The sequence below is a fragment of the Rhipicephalus microplus genome, chromosome 2 (genome assembly GCF_043290135.1).
Source record: "Rhipicephalus microplus isolate Deutch F79 chromosome 2, USDA_Rmic, whole genome shotgun sequence".
Taxonomy (NCBI): Eukaryota; Metazoa; Arthropoda; class Arachnida; order Ixodida; family Ixodidae; genus Rhipicephalus; species Rhipicephalus microplus.
In genome coordinates this window covers 26,824,621-26,850,083 of record NC_134701.1, presented here as the reverse complement: position 1 = coordinate 26,850,083, position 25,463 = coordinate 26,824,621, and the positions used below count along the sequence as shown (strand labels likewise).

Genomic DNA, 25,463 nt, shown 5'->3' with positions numbered 1-25,463 from the left:
GAACAAGTAAAGAAACAACCGGATGAACTGAAACCACTTGTGTCTGCCCACATTTAAGGTGCGCATGTCGTGCGCAAGCTTCAAAGCTTCAGAAACTTTCGTGTCAATGGCTTCTTTTGGCAAAGCCTGGACACAGATTTTTTGTCGGAGAATTCGATGGTGTAGTTTGTGAACAGCGGCTTCATGAACTTTCTGCATACAATAATTTATGCCTTTGGCCTTCATCGCAATGGTCACAGAGCAGTACCGAGAGGCCAACAATTATATCCACACTCTTTATTTACAAGTACTGCTGTCCCATGCCTGGGACATTGCAGGAGCGGGTACAGAAAAATCAACGAAAGCACAAAAACAAACAATAGTGCGCACAAATTAATGTGACTAACACATAAAATTTTTCCCGAACTCTACAGTGTTCAGTCTACGCAATGCACCATCAAGCTTGTTCTAAATTTCCACCACACGCGGAAAAAAAGAAAATTTGAAACAATCCATACGAGACCTGAAGGGTACAAGGTTCAAAGCGTCTGTACTACGTGTTGTATGCGCTGGTATATCAGCGAAAGATAAGGGCGCCTGAACGCGGGTCATTTTGTGTACAATCTTGTGCAACAAGATTGTACACACGTGTACGGCGGTGTTCCAGTGAATGAAGTGACAACAAATGAGCATGTGAAGACGGGGAGAAGTCCCGATCATAACGGTTAAAAACGAACCGTATAGCCTTATTCTGCACAGATTCTAACCTGTTTTTATCTTGCTCAAGATGAGGCGACCAAACCACAGAGGCGTACTCGAGCATCGGTCTCACTAGTGTCTTGTAGGCAGTTAACTTACAATCTTTTGTCGAGGTTTTCAATCTTCGCTTTAAGTAACCAAGTTTCCTTAGAGATTGACAAGTTATCTGATCAACATGTTTGCTTCATTTAAGGTCATGTGTAAAGGTGATGCCTAGGTATTTGAATTCACTCACATGTGCTAGGGTGGACCCATTGTAGTTATAACTGAAACAGGCTGTTTTTTATTTGAGAAAGTCATAGCTACAGTTTTCTTGTAATTTATGGGCATTTGCCACGTTGAGCTCCAATCACAAAATAACGAGAATACGTTGTTGAGGACTGACTGGTCTTGAAAGGTAGTAATGCAGTTATACAGTACACAATCATCGGCATACAGACGTATGTTTACAGGGGTTCCAGAGATGACATTAACAACATCATTAATAAATATAATAAACAAGAGAGGCCCTAGCACAGAGCCTTGCGGCACACCGGATGGGATTTCAACAGGGGATGATTGCACCTGGTTGAAAGTAACGAACTGAGATTGAGAACGCAAGTAATCTGCAATCCAACCGAGCAATTTAGAATCTTTAAGAAAGGAACTAAGTTTTAGAAGAAGTTTTTTATGGCATACGTTGTTGAAAGCTTTCGAGTAGTCTATGAATATTGTGTCTGTCTGACCCCTTTTGTTAAGTGATGTGGCAATGTCATGGGTGAATTCTAGGAGCTGCATTGTTGTAGAAAATCTAGCTCGGAAGCCATGCTGACACCGGGACAGAAGGTTGTTTGCGCCCAAATACTCAACAATATGTTTATGAATGATATGTTCCAGTTGTTTACAGCTTGTTGAAATTAGAGAAATTGGCCTATAATTTGGAATGAGCTGCTTATTGCCAGATTTAAATAACGGGACAACATTAGCTGTCTTCCAAAGTATGGGAACAGTGGCCGACGCAAACGATGTATTAAAAATGACAGTTAAGTAACGAGCGCACCATTCGGAACACCGCCTCAAGAACGTATTAGGAATGCCATCAGGACCGGAACTTTTAGTCACATCTAATTTTAGTATCAAATTGTGAACACCTGAACAAGAGATCGTGATGTCTGGAATTGTAGACTGAACAAAGTTGCAAGCATAATCTGGGATAGTGCCATCTTCACGAGAGAAAACGGACTTGGAATAGTTGTTGAAGCTTTCTGCAATAGTGTTAGAATCGGAGAATGATTCGTCATTTATAAGGAAGCAAGACTGAACAGATGACTTCGGGTTAATAGACTTCCAGAATTTGGTCGGGTTTTCTACCATAAACCGTGACAATGTATTGTTGAAATAGAAATTTTTCGCTTCCTGCATTTTCGCCTTCAAAGTACACTTCAAAGAATTTAGCAGTGGTGATTGCGCAACTGACAAAAGAGGACGACCTTTGCGATGTCGCTTTATACGGCGAGTTAGTTGAATAATTTCCCGTGTGTACCATGGATGTTTTGGATTGCATTTAATGCACTTTTGAGGCACAAACTTTGATATGCACTCCTGCACAATACCATGAAAATGACCATGGAGTACATTTACATCACTGCGTTCTCTGCTAGGAAAAAAATCTTCAAAACTAGATGCCAGCGTATCGATAATAGAGTTGTCATCGGCACGACTAAAATCAAGCACATGCTTAAATTCAGGTCGTTTTGGCGGGCACACTATGTTGAGGCATGCAATTACAGCATTGTGGTCAGACAAACCTGTGACAATCTCACTGTGGTATCCCTTTTTGCAAAATTCGTCGCTTATGAAGACAAGGTCAAGTATTGAATTTTCACGGGTAGGGGAAGTGACAATTTGAGTGAGGTCAAATGACAGTGCCATGTTTACGAGCGAGTCATAAAGCTTTTTGTCACGACCGTAGGATGTAAAATTGTTCCAGTCAATGCACGGGGCATTGAAATCGCCAGTCAAAATAATTTGCCTAGGTGAAGCTTGCGATCTAAAATATAGTTGTTAATATCAGAAAAAACGTCGGAAGTTTCGTTAGGAGGGCGATAAATAGCTCCTACAGCAGTAGCCTGGCCAGAAATTTTTAACTTGCACCAGATAGATTCTGTGTTTGGCAGATCAGGAAGCAAAGAAAAGTCAATGTGATTTTTGATAAAAAGTGCTACACCCCCTCCACGATCACTTAGTCTGTCTTTGCGTAAAATTACATAACCCGGGGGCAAGATTTCAACATCTAAAACCGAATCATTTAACCAGCTTTCAATGACGCAAATAATTGTGGGCTGGTGACACTCAATGAGCCAATTGAAGCTATCAATCTTGTTTGCTAAGCTACGTGCATTAATATTTAAAATGACCAAATTTTGATCAATACGCAGTCACTCTGGAAGTCGTTGTTGACTTGAATGTAAAGGCGCATGCGCGGGCGGCCGCTCAGGCGCGTGTTGAGAATGTTTGACAAGGGTGCCGCTGGCTTTGTCCCAGCTATAACGGAGGCTTCATGATGCACGTCTCTAGAGGCTTATGGAAAGATGTGCAGTGCTGAAGCGTTGCGTCTACAAACCTATTTAGGGCACGCTGAACATGCATGAGTAAGGTAGCACAAGCCTCCTTTGTCCCGTTAGGAAATCAATTCATCTATAGCGCTAGTGCTGCTCCCTTTTATCCTTTAGGACCAGCGACATGCAGCTCTGGCATTCGGTTTTCTCAATGACAACGCTGGATATGTAACTTGCAACGAGAGAAACTGCGGCCACGTCTGGCGTAAGAAGAAACGGCCTAGACGAGGTGCAGAGTTTATGCAGAAAGAGCTGCACTGGTCACAGCTGTAGAAGAGCTTGTTGACGTGCTGTCTGTGTTGCTGCTCCTAATAGTGCTCCCCGAGGAAACAAATGTGGCTGAGCTTTGTACTTTGCTGGTGTGTGTGAAGCCGCAACGATGCCCATCTTCAGCATCTTCTCGAGGCCCGAAAGAATGCTTCTCACGTATAGCATGTCATTGCAACCAGCACTGTGTCACAGCGTACTAAAAAGGTATTCAATGGGGTCACTTGAAAATTTTTTGGTTAACACAAATTTGAACCCTCTGTGCTACAGATATCTGATACACTGCACATGGGAGACCGTGGTGAATACGAGTGCATGGTGAGTTTCTTTTGTAAGGAAATTCATTGGTGCGCTTGCATTTTTGAGCCCTTTAATGTATTCTAGGAAAAGAAGTTACAGCCAATGAAGCCTGGAGTCGTCAGGGTCAGTGAATTCTCTGGTGGCTGGATGGTTCTGATGAATATGCTGCTGGTAGTTGCTAAAGTCCATGATAGAAAACCATCTGCTCGCATTGTTCATGAACTTCACAGTTGGGCGGCCGCTGGCAAACTTCGTGTCGCAGGTTTGCTCTGCTTGATCTTTCATAAAGGACAAAGCCGCTGTCATGGCTGGTGAAACCAACTGGACGGTAGGCGTCACTTCCATCCTTCGATGTTTGATGGATGGACGTGTTTTCTCGTCAGAAAACGTACTGGCTTGAGATTCGAGCCCCGCTGCATCCTGTAGAGGTCCTTTATGTAAGTTGCTGAAATTTCGCAGTTTCTTTCTAATTCTCATGCTAGAAATTGTGATCGGATGTTTTTTAGGATGTGACTCTGATCGAATGTCAGAAACAAACTGCAGCTTGGGTTGCTGGGTTGAGGTACTCGGGTTTTTGGTTTCCCATCTGACAATATTCCCACTGCAGTGACGATTATTTTGTGGTTATCAGTCACCACTCGGACTATCTAGAATGCCGGCTGTTCAGTTTTTCTGATTACGTGCTTGGTAGCTTCAGCGAGTAGTTCACCCGTGCAGGCTCTAGTAAAAAAGTATCTCCCAGAATTTAGAAACCTAGTGTTAAGGCCACAGATCAAAAAGCACAAAAGCGAGTTCGCTAGTTCACTCCTCTCTAAGTCAAACAAAACCTTGTTTTAAGTGCCCATGGCTACGTCTTTCAGGAAGACATCTGCTCTGGTTCCATCTGCTGTTTTGAGTGCTTTTTTGATGTTGCCATTTTAACATTGTGCTGTGCATATACCATGGCTAGAAAGAGTGATGTGGAGGACACTGACACTGATGCGTTAGTGACCTCTACGAAGGCTTTGGTCGATAAAACGCCTAACAGCATAAAGGAGGTGGTGAAAGTGTTAGTGGAAATGACCACAAAATTTACCGGTGCAAGCAAAAACAATATCAGGTTAGAAATAAAGAAACTTTAATTCCTCAAACAATGGCACAAAAGCTGAGCTGACTTCAGTAAAGATGTCAATGGCCTTTGCTAACAAAAGTTTTGAAAAAATCAAAGAGGGACTCGTCTCTTCGACGAGAACTTGCGGACGTAAAGAAAGAAAGCCTTCAGACTCTGAAGAGAGATAAGACAAAATTGAAATACAAGAAATTAGGACAGAGCTAACAGAACTTAAGCAGTACGGAAGAGGGAATAATGTTGAATTGAAGGGTGCTCCAATGGCGGGAAATGAAAACATACTCGGCACAATTGGCAAGGTTGTCGAATGCTTGTGCATTGAACACTCCAACAAAGAAATTCGGTGTACACATTGCGTTTCCACTAAGAGTGGCTTGCCCCCAAATATTATTGTCATTTGATTTGTGTCACGGATTTCCAGAGACAACTTTTTCAGAGCAGCCAAATAGCACCGGCTTAACACTTCAATGCTTGGTTTTGAAAATAATATGCCAGTGTACGTCAACAAACATTTGTGTGGAGAGGACTAAGTTTTGCTTGGTAAAGCCATATAGATAAAACGAGAGAATAACTGGAAGTTTGCGTGGGTATCCCATGGAAACATACTAATGCATAAAAGTGAGAACTCCCGAGTAGTTCAAGTGTCATGTATTGATGACCTTAATAATATAAATTGACATTTTTATGGCTGAGTCTCACAAATATAATCTGAAAGTAAAATATGACTCTTTTTCACAGCAACACGTGCAATACAAGAAAAAATCTTAATCTTTTTCTCTCGTCTATCTCACGGCATGATGAACATTGTGACGTAATAGCAGCCACTGAAACATGGCTGAGAAAAGATGAAATGGTTATTATACCTGGCTATAAAATGACATCTCAACAATGTGCATGTGGCTCTCGCGGTGGAGACATTGCTTTTTTTGTATCGGACGGACTCCGCTTATCTGTACTATCTGAATTCACATTAAGCCATAAATATATAGAAGCACTTTTTGTAATGATAGAAAGCTGTGTTGTAGTTGGTGTGGTGTATCGACCACTGAACGCAGACACTACTTGTTTTTTTTTAAAAGCTTGAGGGCATTCTGACTACTCTCGCAAGGAATGGTAGTACCCTGGTTATTGTCCTTGGGGATATTGTAAGACAGTAGCAGCGTTGGAGTCTCGACGGCGTTTACTAGGCCGAATGGCCTGATCAACCCTTCGAACGAAGACGACGCTTTTCGTGATGATGATTATATACAGATGAAGAAGATGAAGGTCAAACATTGTCAATATTGTGCTTACACTAATTTCCCCCTCGCGCAGAAGCGGCCAATCAGGACGCTGTTTATGACGGTGGTGTACGACGCACGAATGGTTTTAAGCGCGACACGTGAACAACCTCCATACCACGAAAACGGCCGTCGGAAGGCATGACAACAGGGGTTACTCAATAGTTAACAGGAGACGTCTGCTCGACTATAGCATAGGGGTCGATGAAACGTGAGTGAAACTTATCACACAGGCCAGGAACCCGCGTTGGGGTCCACAACAGTACTTTGTCTCCAGTATTGAAGTGAACTACGCGGTCGTAGCGAGTTTTCCGCTCTTGTTGGCTTGCCTGTGTATTGAGGTGGGTGCGTCGGCGACAATCAGCCAGGCGAGAGATTAAGTGCTCCCTCGATGACGATGACGAGTTCACAGGGACGCCAAAAAAAGAGATGTTGAGCGGAGATGTTGGTTGACGGCCTTAGACGAGAAAGACTGGGGAATAGCCCGTGGTGCGCTGCGTAGCGGTATTCTACGCAAAAGTCACGAATGGTAGGATGGTATCCCAGTTGGTGTGGTCGGCGTTGATATACATAGATATCATGTCGGTCAAAGTTCGATGGAAGTGCTCTTGAGGCCGTTAGTCTGGGGATGGTAGCTGGATGTCGTCTTATGAATCGTATAACATGCGTGGAGGACTTGTTCGAGTAGTTTTGAGACAAACGCCTTGCCGTGATCACTCAATAAGATGCGTGGTGCACCATGTCTTCAAAAGATTGCCTCCAGAAAAAATGTGGCAATGTCCTCTGCTGATCCCGAAGGAAGTGCCGCTGTTTCGGCGTACCTTGTGTTAAGTGGTCAACTGCTGTGACAATCCAGCGCTTGCCCCTAGCTGTTATTGGTAGCGGTCCATAGAGGTCAATGCCAATGACATCGAAGGGAGCGTCAGGACACGGAAGAGGTTGTAGAAGACCGGCCGGGGAAGAAGTGAGTCGCTTGCGGCGTTGGCATAGCGAGCATGACGCAACATATCGCGCTACGCAGTTGGAAAGGCCAGGCCAGGCAAAACGACTGCGGATGCGTTCATAGGTTTTTTGAAAACCGAGATGACCAGCCTTGGGGTCATCGTGAAACGCCTCCAAAGTCTGCCTCCTTAGAGAACGAGGAGCAACAGGAACCCAGCACTGTCCTTTGGGGTGGAAGACAAAGCGGTAAAGGATTGAGTTTTCAGTCTTGAAGTTGCGCAGCTGTCGATGGGCGCGGGCGTTGGGAGGACGAGAGGAGCCTTGAAGACGCTGCATTATAGAGCGACAATAAGTGTCGCTGCGTTGGTGGGATGCAAACGTCTCGTTGCCGATGGTAGAAAGAAAATCGACAGCGGCAAGTGAATGAAGTGACAGAGACACTTTGATGGATTCACTCACAGTTGGCGACAGGCCAGGAGGGCCTAATGAGGATTGTAAAGGACAGCGGATAAGGGCATCGGCATCGTTGTGTTTCTTGCCGAATTTGTAGATAACGTCAAACTCGTATTCTTGGAGACGAAGTATCCAGTGACCGAGACGTCCAGACAAATTCTTCAACGTCGACAACCAGCACAAAGCGTGGTGGTCAGTGGTGACGGTAAAGTGGCGGCCGTGAAGATATGGTTGAAACTTCTGGATGGCCCAGAAAACGGCGAGACACTCCTGCTCGGTGATGGTGTAGTTTTTCGCTGCTGCTTTGAGGGTGCGACTAGCGTATGCAATCGCACGTTCGTCATAACGCTCTGTTCGTTGCAAAAGTACAGCGCCAAGTCCGTGTCCGCTGGCATCAGTATGGAGGAGAGTTGGTGCGGCATTATCGAAATGACAAAGCACTGGCTCAGACGTGAGGGCACGTTTCAAGGTGTCAAAAGCCATTTGACATTTGTCCGACCATACGTATTACGCTCCCGAAGAAAGGAGTTGGTGAAGTGGCGGGGCAACGGTGGCGAAGTCTCGTATAAAGCGCCGGAAGTACGATGCAAGGCCAAAAAAGCTTCGGAGCTCTTTGAGACGTTGAGGCACCGGGAAGTGAAGAACGGCGGTAATCTTGTCGGGATCAGGCCGGATTCCATCTTTGCTGACGAGATGTCCGAGTACTTTAATACTTTTGCTAGCAAAGTGGCACTTCTTGGTGTTGAGCTGAAGGCCAGCAGCTGCGAGACACGTCAGAACTTCATCTAGGCGCTGCAAGTGCTGTTTGAATGTTGAAGAAAATATGACGATGTCGTTAAGGTAACATAAGCATGTTTTCCACTTAAGGCCCCGCAATACAGTGTCTATCAGTCGTTCAAAAGTTGCTGGCGCGTTGCAGAGGCCGAAAGGCATGACGTTAAATTCGTACAGTCTGTCGGGTGTGGCAAAGGCAGTTTTTTTCTTGTCATCCTCGTGCATTGGAATTTGCCAATAACCGGAGCGCAGGTCAAGGCTGGAAAAATATTCCGCTCCTTGTAAGGAATCTAAGGCATCATCAATGTGAGGCAAGGGATATACGTCTTTTCTGGTTACATTGTTTTGTGCGCGGTAGTCAACGCAGAATCGCACCGAACCGTCTTTTTTTCGTACGAGAACGACAGGTGACGACCAAGGGCTTGAGGAGGGGCGGATGATGTTTTGCTTGAGCATATCAGCAACTTGCTTGTCGATGATCTCGCGTTCGCTGGAAGAAACACGGTATGGTCGACGACGGACAATAGAAGTTCGGTCGGTGTGTATGCGATGAGCCACCGCAGAAGTCTGGCTTAGAGCAGTGGAATGCACGTCGAAAGAAAGTTTATGCTTAGACAACGACGCCAGTAGTTCGTCTGCTTGTTGGGGAGTGAGATCCATGCTGATGGCATTGACGAGAGCCGTAGTAGGTGGAGCATCTGTTGGGATTTAACGGGATTCCACCAGACTGGTATCCGAAGCCACTACAAAGATAGGTTGTGTGTTCACGCTGGAAACTACAACTGTTCCCTTGGTCAGCAGAATCGGCTCATTGGTGATATTCAGTACTGCGAGAAATGCAGTGCCGTTGGAGAAGCAGACAAGACTTGATGAAAGTGCAATCCCTCTGGATAGACAATGGGCTGATGGAGTGACTAGGACGTCACCATGGTCAATGGAGTCAGACATAACCGTGATAACGTGCTCATGGTTAGGTGGCACAAGGAAGTCATTGCCTGTTCGCAGCCGGTCTCGTGATGATTTCAGGAAAATATCATCCGTCTCTCGCATATGTATGAGTCGTTGTCGACAATAGATGGAAGCAGCAGCATCAGAAAGAAAGTCCCATCCTAAAATAAGCATAAAAGCACAAGAAGCCAGCACGGCAAACTGAATATGATGCTGGATCCCATCAATGAAAACTCTAACGGTACACTGTGCTGATGGCCGTATCTGCGAGTCATTTGCACTACGTAAGAGAGTGCAGTATAAGGTGTGGTAACCTTACGTAGACGAGTACACAAATTCGCATGAATAACAGAAATAGCAGGCTCCGTGTTCACCAATGCCTGAACTGGTACCCCTTCTGCATACACTAATAACAAGTTGGCTGGGCCCTCTGGAGGTCTTGGTGTTTGTTCGAGTGATGCAGCTTTCCCTCCAAAAACTGCACCAGCTAGTTTACCGAGTGGTAGTCAGAAGTAAATACAGCCAGTCTCGGAGGAGATGTTGAGCGTCGCAGAGGTGAAGGGGACCGGCGGCGTCCGGGATAGCAGGGGCGAGGTGCGGCGAGTGGAGAAGCCGGAGAGAAGGAACGTGTCGTAGGGCGTCGCTGGTACTGGTTCGGGGATGGCTCCGAATCCCTTTCGTAAACATTGTAGCCACGGTGTTCGTCCCGTTGGCGCTTGCGGCAAAATCGTGAAATGTGGCCCCGAATGCCTCAATAGTAACATATTGGGCGAGGCGAGCACCAGGGGGCATAGTGTGCTGGAGCTGTCACAGGCACTGGTATTGGCGCTGGGACAGGTGAGTGTGGTGCAAGTGCTGCTACGTTAGACTGCGCGGGAACAGGATGCGCATGCTGAACCAAGGCAGGTGGCGTGGCAGCGACTTGCGCATATGTCATAGGTGGTGTTGGTGGCGCCGTAGTGTTCGATGAGAGAGCGCGAGCCATGGATGAGAGCTCGTCTTTGATGATGTCGCGCAGTCCAGCAGATTGAGAGTGAGGCCGAGGGGCGGGTGCTAATGACAACCCTTGCGCTTGAAGTTCCTCGCGAATCATAGTGCGAATCAGCGCGTGCAAATCCGCATCCGAGGAAGGCCGGCTGTCACTGGCGTCTGGGTAGTCTGGGTGCAAGCGAATGGCTTGGAGTTCATCAAGATGCTGACATGTCGTGATGACGTCCTCAATGGTGGTGGGGTTTTTAACAGCCAGAGCGTTAAACGCGACATGGCCTATCATGGAAGGGACATGGAAGGGACTTCTGTCCCTTCCCTTGTCCTATGTTTCTAAACGCGCTACGTCGATCAACTATGGCCTATCCCTTTGATGATGTGGCAAACACGATCAGCTTCTGTCATCGCCGAGTTCACGCGGTGGCAAAGCGCAAGGACGTCTTTAATGTACGAAGTGTATGTCTCCCCGGGATGTTGGGCACGCCCATCGAGCTTTCATTTTGACAATTCGGAATGGATGATCGGTTTCCCAAAAATCCTACGGACCTGTTGAGCAAAAGTAGGCCAATCTGGGAAGCTGCTCTCGTGGTCAAAAAACCACATTTTTGTGCCATCGGACAGATAGAAGGCGACGTTACGAAGTTTTTGAGGCTCATCCCATTGGTTATAAACACTGGTCATGTCGTATTCTTTTAGCCATACCTCGACGTCGTCGCGTGGAAGACCACAGAAGATGGGTGGGTCGCGCTGCTGGGCGTTGACGATCCACGCAGGAATGGTTTGTTGGACAGGGATGCTGGATGTTCTGGGCAGCGGCTTTTGAGCCTTGACAGCGGACGGGGGAAGCAAGCGGCGACCCGAACGAAGCTCCAGGACAACGTGACGTCGGAGAGGACTTGGGGATCGAAGCAGCCTCCATCACTCTGTAAGACAGTAGCAGCGTTGGAGTCTCGACGGCGTTTATTAGGCCGAATCGCCTGATCAACCCTTCGAACGAAGACGACGTTTTTCGTGATGATGATTATATACAGATGAAGAAGATGAAGGTCAAACGTTGTCAATATTGTGCTTACAGTATACACATTGATGCCTATAGTGTTAGTTACGAAGACTACGCTTACCTAATAGATTCCTATAATTTCCGTGATCTAATCACTGCACCTAGTTGAGTGACAAGTACAACAGAAACCATGTTGGACCATGTTTTGACTAATATTCCTAATAACATAACGACAGGTGTTCTTATTGAGCCTGTCACTGATCACATGCCAACTTTTGTCACTGTGGATAGAGGACCTGTATTGGATCATCAGAAAAACAATATGTCTTGTAGAACTGATTACTCAAATGTTCGTAATTTCGTGAGAACGACAACAATGCCCTTGGAGCACATCTTGGCTCTTACTACGGAGGAGTGCGAAACATTTTAGAGCTGCGCGCGATGTTGTTCTTTTTTTATTACTATATGCTCAAAGATGCAAAGGAATATGCTTGCATGTATACATTGGAACGCCAACCTATGCGGAGTGAGGTGGCTCATGAAAAGAGGTGATGCTAGATGAAATAGAGAAGTTCGTTGGACATCTAATTTATAGAGGGATTATTCACATCACGGGTATCTGTCTATATTAGAATACCTAGAGACTCTTATCACAAGGCAATGAAAATTTACTGAGAAGGGTGTACGAGTACACTTGTGTCGCACGAAAAACCATGCAATGCTTCACCGCAAGGCATGAGTAATGAAGCAGCACCTCGGTTCTGATTTTCTTTGTCTATGTGAAGGGAAACATTTTGTACATCATTAATTTTTCTTATACTTATTCTGGGTCATTTATCGACAGAATGTATATTCTGAGTTTTCTTTGTTTTGAATATTCTTGCATATATAGTGTTTTTTATTCCACTGTTTACCAGCTGGTGACGAAAAACTTAACACTTTTCACATTTTTATTCACTCTAAATTTTTTTTGTTGCTCTACAACTTGTATTTTTTTAAAAAGCATTTCATTCTGCAAAGTTTGGTATGCTGCAATCCGTCCTGGAGTACTTTTCAAGCTGGAAAAAACCATCCTGCCGAGACACATGAAAAACAACCATTTTCTTGTGGTAATGAAAGAGTCAAGATGAAAGAGTACTGGCATCATGAGTGGAAACACAATAAGCTCAAAGCGCATATACTGCATGGGTATAAATCTGCTTGTAACAAATTGGTAGCCATGTCACGTAAATATAAAAAAGACTACTATTCGAAGCTTATTGAGCAAGCTTCTGATAACTCTCGGAAAACTTGACAAATAATAAATGAAGCAATCTGGCATGCTTGTGTGAAAAAACACCATCTGAGAATCTCACTGAGTGAACAGTCAGCAACTTTAATATTCATCTTACAGATCTTGGTCCTTCATTGTCCAATATGCTGCCTATTCGTAACAATGTGCTGTATGAACCAATTTTTTCACCAAATAGTTTTGTACAACATATAGATGAATGAAATTCTGCTTATTCTGAGAAAACTGGTAATTAGCAAGGTGCCAAGTCATGACGAGATTCCAGTACGTGTTATAAAAAAGAACATTGATTTAATTGAACAAGTAATATATAACCTATAAAACCACTCATTACATGCCAGTCAATACCCATCACTACTCAGGATAGCCAAAGTCACCCCTGTTTGCAAAGAGGGAGATAGGTCTGATCCTTCTTGCTACCGCCCGATATCTGTACTGAGTGTTCTTAACAACATCATCGAAAAAATATTCGCAAAGCGTATGCTTTTTTTTTGAGCAAATATCAAGTATTATGCTCACATCATCATGGCTTCTGGCTATTGTGCTCTACAAATACAGCAGTACTCACACAAAGCCAAGCTTTAAATACTGCCCTCCAAGATAAATTCACTGCAGTGGTTTTTCTGGACCTCAAGAAAGCGTTCTCCACAGTAGACCGTGACATCTTACTTTACAAATTACGCAAATCTGGTTTTCGCAACACTATGGGCAATTTTTTTTTGATCCGACGCAGTCGCATCGAGCTGTTACCCTCTCTTGCAAGCTTGCAAATATTTTAATATTACAATTTTGTGCATTTTGTACTTTGCTTTAGTTAACAGCCACCTTCTATACTGCGTGGAGTTCTAGGGATCAAGATAGGTTCGAGATCTCAAGCCGGTACGACGACTGCGAAGACTGGCTATACGCTTGATCACATATTGCCACGTTCCTTTCCTCAAGTTTTGTTATTGCCTCATTGCACTACGTTCAGCGCAAACCGCGCCTACGATGTTCGGGAAGCTGCGAGGCCGTAGTAGATTGTTTCTTTAAGATAATGCCCACTTCGTGAACATTACAGATTATTCTGAAACCTATGTTGCCGCTCGCGATAACGCTAGAATATTCGATGGCAAGGGTATAAATGCCGACACGCTTCGCCACTTGTCAGTTGATCGACGGCCTACGCTCCGTTCTGCACTATCAGTGCAAGACTGCAATCCGACTTTTTGTTTACTGAGCACAGGTTCGCCCAAATAAACAGTTTATTATTCGACTCGTGGTGTGCTCCATTCATCCACGTCATGACCCCGTGACATCTGGTGGAGGTGCTTCCTGGCGCATCTACGTGAGGCCTCTAGCTCTTCAGCCGTGAGCCCAGCCCACACCCTCAAGGGGACATCGACGCCGACGCTGAGCAGCGAGCCAACCGCCGGCAGCAAGGACTCCCGCCAGAGTACGGGCCTCTACCTCATCCAACCGGGAAGACTAAAACCCTGAGCTCGACCACTGCGACAATGACAGCTCCCTGACCACTTGTACCCATCCTGCTGCAGCAGCCTGAGGAGCCTCCCACTTTCTGGGGATCATCGTTTGATTACCCTGAAAGCTGGCTAAAGACCTACGATAGTGTCGCCCCCTTGAACAGCTGGGACACTGACGAAAAACTGCGCCGCATCTACATTTACCTAGAAGATGCTGCAAAAACGTAGTTCGAGAACCGCGAACCTGCCCTACGAGCCTGGGATGTCTTTCAGATGACATTCCTGAACACCTTCACGAGCGTCGTTCGCAAGGAACGTGCCACTAGTGCCTTGGAGGCAGGTGTTCAGCTTCCCATTAAAGGAGTGAACATCTTTGTGGATGAGATGACCCGGCTGTTTCCTCACACGGACCCCAACATGACCAAGGTAAAAAAAGTGAGTTTTCTCACAAGGGGTGTAAAGCAACAACTTTTCCCCGGACTGATCAGAAACCCGCCAAAGACGGTCGCTGAATTCGCCTCGGAAGCATTCACAATCAAGAATATGCTCGAAATGCAGACACGGCAATACAACTGCAGCTTCTCGGCTGCAAGCTATGCCGAGATCTAAGCGCTGGGAACTACTGACCTGCGTGAGGGGATCCGAGCGTTCGTGCAAGAAGAGCTGCGAAACTTACTACCTTCAGCACAGCCTCAAGTGGACTCCATTGCGGACATCGTACGCCAAGAGATCCAACAATCGCTGGACGTTTCTTACCTCCCACAATCATAGGTGCAAGCCTTGAGCTATGCTGCAGCAGCCTGCAGTCAGGTTCCCCCTCCATGCCCCAGCCGAGACGCCGCATCATCACACTTTAGCCGCGAGACAACATCAAGGCTCTTAGCGTCGTCATATCGCACACCAGCCGGCCAGCAATACACGCCAAGGAAAGCCGACAATTAGCGCGCTCCTGACCATCACACACTATGCTACCACTGCGGGGAAGCTGGCCACACCTACCGCACTGCCAGTACCGACAAATGGGGCTATGTGGTTTCGACGTGAACGTGCTGTGTCCACAGTGGGGTGAACGAGCTCAAGGTATCGCCAACTACCTCGCCGGAGCGCAGTGGACAGCCCGACGACCTCACCGTTCCACGTCGCCAGGTCGCTACATGTCACCGCAGTGCTGACAGTGCACCGGCCCTTCTCGAGGCTGTTCCCCGAGCCTATACTCGGAAAACCAAGGACAGCAACCGATGGAGGCGCAGTTGCTGTACGATGAACTACAGAAGATCTGAAGATGGCCCTGCAACGAAATCGCAAGCACCCTTCGCAAGACAAAAAAGTGTCTTTACGTCAAACATTCGCATCATGAAGACGGCACGACGCAACGTGGAATCGGCAAAGAAAATAGACGTAGCTGTGACCCGACGCCACGAGCTAACCGCAACACACGACGACGAACCATTAACCTCGGCCTCGGCCACCTCTTTACTGCTCTTATCGATACTGGAGCCGATTATTCTGTCGTCACTGGGTTTTTCACAAAGAAGTTGAAAAAAGTGAGAACTGCATGGCAAGGCTCCCAAATCCAGACCACTAGAGGTCACTTCATAATGCCAATTGGAGTCTGCACAGCTAGAGTTACTATCCATAACCAGAATTGTCCTGCGAGCTTCGTCATCCTACAAAATTTCGCCAAGGATGTGATACTTGGAACGGACTTACTAAGTCAACACAGTGCTGCCATCAACCTGAGGTCTCAGTTAATCACACTAACCTCAGAAAACACGCTGCCAACCTCTACAATGCGAAGGAATCACGCATTCAATGTGCTACAAGAGCAAGTCACAGTGCCATCTTTCTTCTGTGTTGTCATTTCCATTGGCACAGAAAAACCGAAAACCTTGAAGGCATCGTCGAGGGTGATCAGCACCTTCTTCTAAACCGTCAGATTTGCGACACGAGAGGCATAGTTGAGCTGCGTGACAGCAAAGCAAAGGTGGTGCTGACAAACTTCAGTCACGAATACAGGCACATCAATCGTGGAACGACACTAGCTTATATCGCATAATTCCTGGAGACCAGCAATTCATTCTCCCTCTTTGATGCTGTTGATGCTGCTTCGATGAACCGAGGTCCTGAACCAGATTTCGATGTCAGCCCGAGCCTTTCAAAGTGCAAGCAAGACCAGCTCAAGTCCCTGCTCTTGCAATTCAAGGACTGCTTCTCGATGTCATCGCAAATTCGACAAACCTCAGTTGCGAAACATTACATCATCACAGAAGAAAATGTCTGACCAGTTCGACAAAGCCCATACCGAGTCTCGACGCACGAACGCCCTGCCATGAAAAAAACAAGTCGACGAAATGCTACGGGACGACATCATTCAGTCGTCCAAGAGTTCGTGGGTGTTACCCATGGTAGTAAAGAAGGACAGGACTCTGTTTTTGCGTCGATTACCACCACCTGAACAAAATCACAAAGAACATGTACCCTCTTCCACGTACAGACGACGCCCTGGACCGACTTCACAACGCTGTTACAATGTTAGCTCAAATGCAGCGACCCCACGTGGCGCTGATAGTTGTTGAGTTGTGCAAGCCTGGCATAGCGGTGGGTGGTAGTTTCGGGAAAAAATCAACACAGTGCGTTCTGGGCAAAAAGCTCAACATGTTCTCATGTTCTTTGCGGGCCTGATGGCCTACTGTTCACGATAGTCACTACCGCCTGGCTATCCGTTAATCTACACATGTAACAACTGGCGACCAGGATGAAAGGAAGTTTCATGTAAGTCTTTGTTCCCGCAACGCTCTGCCATCTGTTTACCATGCCAAGTTTCGGCAACCTCGAGCTGTTCGAGGGGGGAGGGAAGGACTGGCCCTGTTACGTGGACCGGCTCCAAGCATTTTTCCTGGTGAATGATGTCGCCCCAGACAAGTGTACTGCCGTGTTCATCAGCTGCTGCGGGCTGGAAACGTATGCTTTGCTCCGCAATTTGGTCAGGCCCGCCAAGCCCAGTGACAAGACGCTGGACGAGATGAATATATTCAAGTTCTTGGAAGCCATTTCTGTCCGAAGCCTTTTGTCGTTGTGCAGCGTTGTTGTTTCAACTCGTGCGTTCGCACGGATGGGGAATCTGTGAGCAATTTCATCGCAGCATTAAAAAGCCTGTCCAAGCACTGCAACTTCAGGGCTGAACTCGAAAACATGCTCCGCGACCGCGTCGTGTGTGGCATAAACAATGTGGATGTCCAGACAAGACTTCTGGAAAAAGCGGACCTCACCTACGACGATGCCGTGCAGACCGCCCTGGCAATGGAAGCAGCAAAAAAGGACGCAGATGAGATAGTGCAAGTTAACACAAGCAGCGCTTTCTCGACTCACCGTGTCTCGTCAGGTTCTGGGGGTGCCACCTGCTATCGCTGCAGGGACAGACATCTTGCATCAAAATGCAAACATGTAAAGACAATCTGCAATTACTGCCACAAGCGAGGTCATTTGCCGAAGGTTCGCAATTCGAGATGAAGGGACAGCCAAGCTCGAAGCAACAGCCCTACCAAGGCACGTTCATTCTCGGCTTGCAGTTCACCGTCGTCAAGTAACTGAGATCGTGTTAGTACTGTGCGCAAGCCTCCGCCTTTTATCGTCACTGTTGACGTTGCCGCATGGAAGTGGACACGGGGACAAGTGTCTTTGTCATGGCCAAGTCGCGTCTTTTTCAGCTATTGCCTTCAGTTCCTGTGCAGCCGTCACAAGTGCTTCTGCAAAGCTATTCCGGGGAACTAAAAAAGATTCAGAACAAAGCTGACGTCAGTGTGAAGATTTATGGCAGGGAGGCCGACCTACATATTTTTCTGCGTGGAGACGAATCGTCCACTCTTCTTGGACGCAAGTGGATGCGTGAGCTGGGCATCGACGTCTCCGGCGTTGAAGTCAACATCCACTCACTTTCGGACGTCGAACAGACTACGTCGAAGTGTTTGAAAAAGACCTGGGTACATTCAAGGGTGCTAAAGCTTCTCCACATGTTTCTTCAGATGCTCCGCCTCGGTTCTTCAAGCCACGTCCATTGCCGTATGCCTTGACAGATGGAGTAACTCAAGAAATCCATAGACTAAGAAGAGATTCCATTCTTGCTCTAGTCAAGACAGCAAAATGGCCTGCATCTATTATTCCTGTTACCGAAAGAGATGGACACATCAGAATCTGTGGAGACTTTGGTGTCACCATAAACCCAGTGGCAACAGTGGAACAGTACCCCATTCCAAGGATCGAGGACCTGTGGACTGTGCTGGCTGGAGGTGAGAAATTCACAAAATTGGATTTGCGAGATGCGTACCAGCAAGTTGTCCTTGACGAGGCCTCTAGAGAGTACGTCATCATTTAGACGCATATGGGGTTATTTCAGTACACCCAGTTGCCTTTTGGCGTCTCATCTGCTCCTGCCATATTTCAGTGCGAGATGGAGAAGTTGCTCAGGGGATTGCCACATGTAGCAGTCTATTTCGACGACATTTTTGTGATTGGCGCAAATGATGCTGAGCACCTTCGCAACCTTCGTGCTGTGCTCAGCAAGTTTCAGGAATCTGGCCTCAAGCTGAAACTTGAAAAATGGCACTTCTTCGTGCCACAAGTGAGTATCTCGGACTTACCACAAGCCACTTCTTGGATTGCTGGGTGTCAACAAGCCCGTTCCCGTGCAAGCTTCACCTCGTGTGGTCAGGTAGGCTCTGAAGCTTTCTGCTTACAAGTACGAATTTTTATACAAGCCTGGCAAAGAGCTCGGCCATGCTTATGCTCTTAGTAGACTGCCTCTCCAAACTGACACTACTGCATTACCATGACTCGCTGAAATCTTGCTAGAGGAGGCATATCCGAGACTCCTTTCACCAGGTGTTGGGGCCCAAGCCACGTGAAATGATCCAGTTTTGGGCCATGTTGTTCTTTCTGGTGTGAAAGGAGAAAGCCTCCCAGTAAGACTAGAGTGAAACACTTTCAATACAAGAAGCTCAGAACTCAATCTCCATGAGGGTTGCCTACTCTGGGGATCAAGAGTAGTAATCCCAAAGTCATTGCAGGCCCAAGTTCTTGGTGTTCTTCATGCCATCCACTCGGGTATAGAGAAGAGCAAGATGATTGCCAGGAGCCATGTTTGGTGGCCAGGCATTGACAATGACATTGCCAACAGCGTGAAGAGCTGCGTTACGTGCCAGACTCAAGATGGAGCTGCACAGCTGCTTCAGCAGACACTGCGGCCTTTTCCACAGCGACCCTGGTCAAGGCTTCACATTGATTTTGGGGGACTATTCCTAGGTCACACATTCTTGGTTATTGTGGATGCGTTCTCAAAGTGGATAGAAGTCTTTCCTGTGTCTTCCACATCTGCAGAAGCTATCATTTCTGCCTTGAGAATTGTATTCGCTCAGCATGGCCTGCTGATGTTATAGTTCCTGACAACGGTCCTGCCTTCACCATTTCCCAGTACCTTCAGTTCCTAACTCCAAATGAAATATGCCGCATGCTTGTACCGCCGTATCACCCTGCCTCAAATGGTGCAGCCTAACAAGTTGTTCAAACTGTGAAGAACAAACTCAAGAAGTCTAGCTCAGGGAACTTCCAAACGCAAATCTCCAGGTTCCTGTTCCACTATAGGACTACATCACAGGAAGTGACAGGTCGGCCACCGTGTGAACTCTTGACGGGAAGAATGTTCAAAACTCCGTTGGATGTCCTGAGGCCAAGCCTGCAGGCATCTGTATTCCTAAAATAACTCAAGCAGGAGTTGTATGCTGACGGAGGGTTCCGGCAGGCTCCATCACTGCAGCCAGGTGATAGCGTGTAAGCACGAAACTTTCGCAGGGATACACCACAGGAAGTGACAGGTTGGCCACCGTGTGAACTCTTGACGGCAAGAATGTTCAAGACTCCATTGGATGTCCTGAGGCCAAGCCTGCAAGCATCTGTATTCCTAAAACAACTCAATCAGAAGTTGTATGCTGACAGAAAGTCCCAGCAGGCTCCATCACCGCAGCCAGGTGATGACGTGTAAGCGCGAAAATTTCGCAGGGGTACACCCTGGGTGCCTGCCAGTGTTGTGGACGTCACTCCGTCATCAACCAGTGTCCATTTTGAAGATGGCACCTTGGGAAACGGACACAGCGACCACTTGCACCTTGTGCAGACAGAAACATTGGCCTCTCCTGAAACTGCTATCGCTGCAGCTTCTCACCACAGTGGGGGCCGCCGCTTCCCCATGCACCAGCTGTTCCAGAAGTGCCTCATCAGGAACAGCTACCTGGAACTAGCTTCTCTGGAAGTAGTTGTGCCATGGAGAGCGACAGGACTGCGCTCAACAGTGGTGTGCATGTGAGCAGTGACTGTTGTGCCTACGCTTAGCACGCCGAAGTTACGACGTGGCACGAGGACTAGGAAATCTGTGAATAGGTACTCCCCATAGTCTTCCTCCTAAGAGGGGAGGAGTGTTACAATGTTAGCTCAAATGCAGCACCCCCATGTGGCGCAGATAATTGTGTTAAACTGTGCAAGTCTGGCACAGCAGTGGGTGGCCGTTTTGGGAAAATATAAACACAGTTCGTTCAGAGCAAAGGGCTCAACATGTTCTGATGTTTTTCACGGGCCTGATGGCCTACTGTTCACGGTAGTCACTACCCCCAGCTATTCGTTAATCTACACATGTAACAAACGGGAAGTACTTTTTCTCGATGTACCTCAAAACGGGCTATTGGCAATTTGAGGTTGATGAGAGAGATCGAGAGAAGAGCACCAGAGGGCCAGACGGCCTATCACACCAGACGGCCTCTTCGAGTTTAAGGTCATGCCATTTGGTCATTGCTCGGCGCCTGTGACGTTCCAGTGTGTTAAGGAGACCATGCTGGCTGGATTGAAATGGCAGACTTGCCTTGTGTACTTGGATGACACCGTCGTGTTTTTCTCTAGCTTCGACGAGCACCACCGGTGCCTTGAAGCGGTACTTCAAGCCACCAACACCTCTGGGCTAACCCTGAAGCCATAAATGTGTCGCTTGGTTTACGAGGAGCTGTTATTCCTGGGACACATTATTAGCAAGTCTGGAGTCCGTTCGACCAGCAAAAAACAGCCCCTATTGCTGATTTTTCCGCAGCCCACTGACAAGAAGTCTGTATGCCAATTCCTCGGATTGTGCCCCTATTATAGGCGTTTCGTCAAATGTTTTTCACAGATCACCGAGCCACTAACTCACCTCACGAAAAGCAACGCCAAACTCAGGTGGGAAGTACCACAAGCGGAAGCATTTCAGAAACTTAAACGATGCCTCCAGACACCATCGATACTTGTGCATTTCGACGAATACGCCGAAACAGAAGTACACACTGATGCAAGCAGCGTAGAACTCAGTGCTGTCCTTGTGCAAAAAGACTGATGGCGTGGAAAGGGTTATCAGTTATGCTTGCAGGTTGCTATGCAAGGCTGAAGCCAACTATTCCACAACAGAAAAGCAGTGCCTTGCCATCATGTGGGCAGTGTAAAAGTTTCGCCCCTATTTCTACGGCAGGCTTTTCAAAGTTGTGAGCGACCACTACACTTTGTGTTGGCTAGCTAACTTGAAAAGCCCTTCAGGTCGATTCGCACAATGAAGCCTCAGGCTCCAAGAATTCGGCGTGACCATCGTTTATTAGTCTGGAAGAAAACAATCTGACGCCGACTGTTTGTTTCGTGCCCCCGTCGAACCACCGCCGCCCGATGGCCTGGATGAAGACAGTTTGTTAGGAACGATAACTACCGACGACTTCGCTGAGCAACAACGAGCTGACCCGGAACTTAGAAGCCTTGTGGAATATCTTGAGAGTAACAGCACGACTGTTCCAAATGTCTTAAAAGAGGACTGGAGTCGTTCTCTTTGCAAAACGGAGTTCTCTTAAAGAAGAACGTCTAGCCCCTACAAGCTGGACACCTTCTCGTGTTTTCTTCCAGAGTGAGACCAAAAGTACTTGAAGCTCTACACGATGACTCGACGGCTTGACAATCAGTGTTTCCCGTACGCTCACAAGAATAGAAGAAAAGTACTACTGGCCACGGCTTGCTGCAGACTACGCTCGTTTTGTCAGGACCTGCCGTGACTGTCAGCGGCGAAAGGCACCGCTGACTAGGCCAGCCAGACTTCTCCAGCTTATCAAGCCACCTCGCCGACTGTTCCAGCAAATCGGCATGGACTTTTTTGGGCCGTTCCCGAAGTCGAATTCCGGGAACAAATGGAACGTCGTACCTACTGACTACCTCACAGGCTATGCCGAGACAAAGGCCCTGCGCAAAGGCAGTGCGTCCAGGGTACCAAGATCCTTCGTCGAGAATATCGTTCTGTGTCACGGAGCTCTACAGGTTCTCATTACTGATATAGGTACGGCCTTAACGGCAGACCTAGCTTCGGCAATCCTGAGGTACAGCCAAACAATTCACTGCCGGACCACTGCCTACCATCCACAGACCAACGGCCTCACCGAACTTCTTAGTAAGACCATCGCAGATATGCTGGCTATGTATCTCAACGTCGAGCGCAAGACGTTGACATACATGTATGTCAACGTCGAGCACAAATCCTCTTGTACGTGACCTTCGCGTACAATATGGCCGTCCAAGAAACGATGCAGATCACGCCGCACAAGTTGGTTTGTGAAAGCTTGAACTCAGCAACGGCGCTCGACGCTATGCTTCCAAAGGTCGCTGACGAAGAGAACCTCGACGTCACTGCCTACCTTCAGCGTGCTGAAAGAGCTCATCAACTCGCCCGCCTGCGCATCAAAAATCAGCAGGCGATCAACAGCTGCCATTACAATTTTCGACGAACTTTCGTGGAGTACCAGCCCTTGGACTGTGTCTGGGTGTGGACGCCGATACGCCGAAGTCGGCTCAGTGAAAAACTTCTGTGATGGTACTTTGGACTGTAACAAAGTAGTTCGACGTCTCGGCCCACTCGACTACGAGGTTGTTCCCGACATCATTACGAACTCTCAACGGCGGCGTGCTCAACCAGAAGTCATCCATGTCGTGCGCCTCAAGCTATTTCATGCGCGAACCTGAGGACTGTATTTTGTTGTTGCTGTGTTGCTTTATCATTTGTTCTTATTGTTTATTGTCTTTATTATTGTCCCTTCATTTTTTGTTAAAGCATCAGGACAGCCCCGCCGCGGTGGTCTAGTGGCTAAGGTACTCGGCTGCTGACCCGTAGATCGCGGGATCGAATCCCGACTGCGGCGGCTGCATTTCCGATGGAAGCGGAAACGTTGTAGGCCGGTGTGCTCAGATTTGGGTGCACGTTAAAGAACCCCAGGTAGTCAAAATTTCCGAAGCCCTCCACTACGACGTCTCTCATAATTATATGGTGGTTTTGGGACGTTGAACCCCACATATCAATCAAAGCACCAAGACGAGGCCTTTTTCAGAGGGGGACAATGCCACGTTCTTTTCCTCAAGTTTTGTTATCGCCTCGTTACACTACGTTCAGTGCAAACCGCATCTAAGATGCTGGAGAAGCTGTGAGGTCGTAGTAGATAGTTTTTTTTAAGATTACGCCCACTTCGTGAACATTACAGATTATTCTGGAACCTTCATCACCGCTAGGGATAACTAGACCTGTGCGCCGGTACCGAAATCGCCGGCGGTGGCGTGCCGGTGTTTTCACCTCCGGTGGCGGTGCGTGATCCGCGCAGAGCTTTTTGAATCGGTGGCGGTGCGGCACGGAGGTGGGAAGGGCGGGGGGGGAGTTATACTTCAGAGTAAGGAGAAGAGAGCGAAGAGTCGTTCGAATTGGGAAAATTGAAAAGAAATTTAACAATAACATAGAAATATAGACTGTTTTCTTGAGCAAAGCTCTGTATTGCAAAACTACACTTCGGATCTGCGTAGCGCCTCGGTGGTGTTCCGTGGCTCCGGAGTATGACGATGGAAGCCGCCTTCATTTTCCTGTACTGCCCCTTACTCTTTTTGGCAGGAATTTGATAAGAGCTGGGAAAACCGCCATGGCCAGGACGGAAGCCTTCGATGCTCCAATGTTCCAATGCACTTATGCTCCAATAACACTGAGTGAAAAAAAGAAGAGGCCCGCGTAATTGCGGACCTCAGAAAAAACGAATACCCAAAAAACTTTATTTGAGCCGCCACCCGCCGCGCAGAGCAACAGAGAATACAAAAACCCCAATCAACCTTAATTGGCAGCCCCCTGAAATGCGTACCGATTTCACACGTTCAGGGAACCAGCGAGATGTTGGCGCGGCTCTTCAAGAGGAAGGGGTTCGCAACGTGCACGTGCCTCCTCTCCCACCCGAAAGACTGGCCAACAATGGACAGGACCCCTATTGTCGTTTACAAAATTTCGTGCGCCGAGTGCCCCTTTTGTATATCGGTGAGACGGAAAACCTACCGGAACAACTGAAGCAACACGCCAACGATGTGTGGAAGTTCTACTAAGAACGCAGCGCAGTCGCCGAACATGCTGATACGTTGAATCACCGGATAAATTTCGAAGCGACGGCCATCCTTGAAAGCGAGCCGAATTGTAGGAGTAGGTTATTACTCGAGTCGTGGCACATACAGAGGACAGCCCATAACATCAACCCCTCTCTCGCAACCCTTTCCCCAGTGTATGCACACGGACTACACTCCACAGCAAAACAAGGGAGAGAGAGAGGGTCATTATTCATCCTGCGAGTGCTTTAAAGATGCCGCTGCTACGTAGTCTCCGCAGTCACCCCTGAGGAAGGAACCAAGTCGGTTTCGAAACGTCGAGTTTCTTCAAAACTTTTGGTTAGAGTCTAAATTATCTTCTCAGAATAAACACTGTATTAGACCAAGCGAAACCTGTGTCTAACCTCGTAAGGCAGCACAAACATGTAACCAATAATTGGGAAAGGCTTCAATGCAGCGTCTAGTTTAACCCACTGCTGAACACCAGAATCACACGTTTCAGCTTTCGCTGGTTAACCATTTGTACGGAATGCTTTGGCGATGATTTTTTCTTGCTACTGTCACTTGCTGAAGCTCATACAGATTCGTACTATAACCTTGACGAAAATCGATGGGCGCGGTCGTTCAACTATGGTAGGAATGATGGGAAGTATACAGTTAGGATCGAATTGCGTTAGCTAGCGAACTGTCTACAATTGTTCTCGGTTTCAATTCAGTTCTGCACACAACAGCTTTACCGAGCCTACAGTGTTCACAGGCGTGCCTATATATGCGTGTCATGGAGCGGCGCAAGGAATGGTATCTTCTTGAAAGTGGCAAGAGCATGCTAGCTTTTCTAGTTCAGGCTAAGTTGCATATTTACAATTGATATT

At 47.3% G+C, this 25,463-nt stretch overlaps 2 protein-coding genes across 7 annotated transcripts in view; one reads left to right on the top strand and one right to left on the bottom strand.

The window, feature by feature from the left end:
• The window catches only part of LOC119169167 (DENN domain-containing protein 2D), a 647,735-nt gene that overhangs the window by 364,305 nt on the left and 257,967 nt on the right, over positions 1-25,463 (top strand). The window lies entirely within an intron of this gene.
• LOC119169168 (uncharacterized) overlaps positions 1-25,463 on the bottom strand; it is a 109,683-nt gene that overhangs the window by 24,157 nt on the left and 60,063 nt on the right. The gene's annotated exons all lie outside the window — the stretch shown is intronic.